This window comes from Chaetura pelagica, unplaced genomic scaffold, assembly GCF_000747805.2.
Source record: "Chaetura pelagica isolate M959 unplaced genomic scaffold, ChaPel_1.0 scaffold249, whole genome shotgun sequence".
Taxonomy (NCBI): Eukaryota; Metazoa; Chordata; class Aves; order Apodiformes; family Apodidae; genus Chaetura; species Chaetura pelagica.
In genome coordinates this window covers 1,541,698-1,544,706 of record NW_009954538.1, presented here as the reverse complement: position 1 = coordinate 1,544,706, position 3,009 = coordinate 1,541,698, and positions in this window count along the sequence as shown.

Genomic DNA, 3,009 nt, shown 5'->3' with positions numbered 1-3,009 from the left:
GCACGGACTCGGCGTCTGCTAAGATAGTATCTGATGAAGCAAACACTGCTATTCGGGAGGGATGAGCAGGTCCCTGAAAATTTGGAAACGCACAGAGATCACAGTCTGAAATCCCAGCGAGCAGTCTGTTGTTCCCAAACCTGAAGGCAGAGGCGCTTCCCGTGAAAGCAGTTTGCCAGCCGGCGGGCCAGGCCGGCATTGCCGAGAGCCTGCAGCCCCAGCTGGCGGTACGAAAAGCTATTACACTCCATGTCGTCGGGGATTCCTGCTCCTGTCCGTGCCCTCTCCTCTCTGCCAGCTACCACTGCACCTAGGAAAAACAAGAAAGAGAGAGCTGAAACACGGGTCTGTGGAAAGTGGCCTTTGATTCCACATTACAACAGAAGCTCCTTATCTCAGCACTGAGTAACTTTTAGGGCCATTACCTGAAGGCTAAAGCTTCCTGCCTCCACAAACATTTCTGTGCCTAGTACACACACAGCCAAGCTTTATGGGGGCTAAAAACATCATATTTCAGCTCAGCGAGTTAACTCTACTGAACACCAGCTTGCTGCAGTTGTTCAACTTTTGCTAAACTGAACTGTGATACAATTCAAAATGTTCAATTCAGGTGCTGCACATCACTGCATATCCAACAGCAGACATTTACTGGGTAGCCATGTCAGATTACAAGACTCCTGTCCCACCACCACACTGGAAACAGCTTTCTTTACATTACTGGCTACCAGTACTGCTTTTTTTTGGGGGGATAATTCTGTAGCATTTCTGCACTCAGAAGGTTCCCTGGGTGTTGAAACTTTCTCAAAATGCTTGATTTAGGACTGGATTTTAAAGGTGACAGGCTAGTTTCTAAGTCAAGCTACAGGCCCTCAAATATGTCAGCTTTGGAAAAAAATCACATTAAGTCCCTCCTGCAAGGTCACAGCACATAGGAGTGAGTGCAAGAGGAGGTTCCCACACCACAGGTCAGTAGGCAAAGGCAAAGCCACTCAGAGCTGACTGTTCATTCACCACTATTTCCCCCACACCTTTGTAAAAGCACATGCTATCAGGAGTGTAACCATCACAGTGACATTAACCACTTTTTTAGTTTTTCGTTTAGACTTGTTGGTTTACATTTGTTTAGACTTATGTGGGGAAGAAAAAGAACCATTTCCCACATCATTACATATCAAACACTTACACGTATTTCATACAACTGTATCAAAACATTATTCTCAATACTTTTTAAAAGATGTAGGTTTCTTCAAAGACCTGTCTTACCAAAATGAGAAGTTTTTCACACAGAATCTTTTGTGTCTTCCCACAGTCACTCCCACTTCACATCACATTTAAAGAAGAGGTGAATCAGACCCACTAAGACTTCTGACACACCAAATACAGAGATTAATTGCAGCTATTGAGATGATAAAGCCTAAGAATGTTGTTCCACTTTAAGTCGGCATAACTCTGACTGTAACCACTGCCACCACAGTCAGGTTCAGGACACACCTGAACCCTATTTTTAGTTCCTCTCCCTGAGCCTCCTGGAGCTCTATAGGTTGAAGTTCTCAGAAGGAACTTCTTTGAACTTGGGGCAGCTGTGCTACAAGTTATCACTACTATGTACTGCTCCCCATGAGCATTTTCAAGCATGTGACAGGAGGGAAGGTGTCAGGGATAACTAGGAAGCAGCTCACCTTGGCTGCTCTCACCTCCTGCTCAACGCTTACACTTTGCCTTTGGGGTTACTGCAATAAGCACAGCTCACAAATTCTTTTCACTTCAGAGAGTACCACTTTATGCTTCCTTCCTCATCCTAGACAGAAGTTTGCTTCTTGTTTTGACAATCCTTTGGTTTTCCCTCCTGTGTAAACATTAATGTGTGTTACTTAAACTTTTTTTTTTGCTACAAACAAGAGAAGTTTTGTTTATGTAGCTCCCGGTATAAAAACTCTAATTTGCTTTAGGATACAAAACTTAAATTGGTTTTATCACTTAAATATTACACAAAATAACTTTTGTATCTCTGTTCCCAAGAAAAGTCACGTGCAAACTCCTTTTTAGAAGTCAGATATTACACATCTCATAAGCCTGAATCTAAAGGATGCAGATGGAGAAAGGCAAAATCTGTGACGCCTGCTTCAAATAACAGACAAACCTCCTCCTTCTATGAACAAATATCTTTTTAGGAGGAAATAAAAGTACTTCCTATCATCCTCTCACAGACAAGACCTTGCCACAGCCCCTTCCTGAAGCCCATTTCCCTGCTTTCCCACTGTTTCAGACTCCACATACACTAGGGAAGTCCCCTCATTTTACTGCAGGGTTTTAGGTGTTTGAAAACATACTCTTAAACCATCAAGACTTGTACCAAAGCTTAAACAACAACAGTGAAGCTCTGATATGGAATTATAATAAAATACAATCTAAATATTTGCACCTTTTTTTGTTATTTTCTTTTTTGCCCCTGGAGATCTTAGGCTTATTCCAGCAATATTACTACTTTAGCAGAATCATCCCAGGAATCCACATAACTAAACACACATCAATGATTACAAAATGGCATCTCATTGATCTTTTTACTGTCATATTCCAAACAATTTTTATATCCCATCAATGGAATGGGTCCATAATGTGAAAAAGTCCTACTAATGAACAGAACAGCCCTGTTATGCTGTTGCTTAAAAGAAAACCCAAACACAGCTGTGCAATTGCTTCACTGACAGGAACCTCAACACAGTATTTGAGGGCTGCTTCCTAGGCCACTATGAATGAGCACACAGCCCCTGAAACTCACCCCTGCACATCACACCAGGTCACATCCCTCCCCAACTCTCTCTGTATGCAAGGCCATCAATTAAAGTGTTTCCTTCTATCCTGGAGAGCTGCGCGGCCTCGCCCAGCGCTGCCCCTCGACACGTAGTGCACCCTCTGCAGCCCCACCGGGCTCCTTCTCTCCCCTCGCGGCTGCCCCATCTCTAGACTAGCCCCGTCCGAGAAGCCCCGGGGGCCCTTCACCCCTAAAAA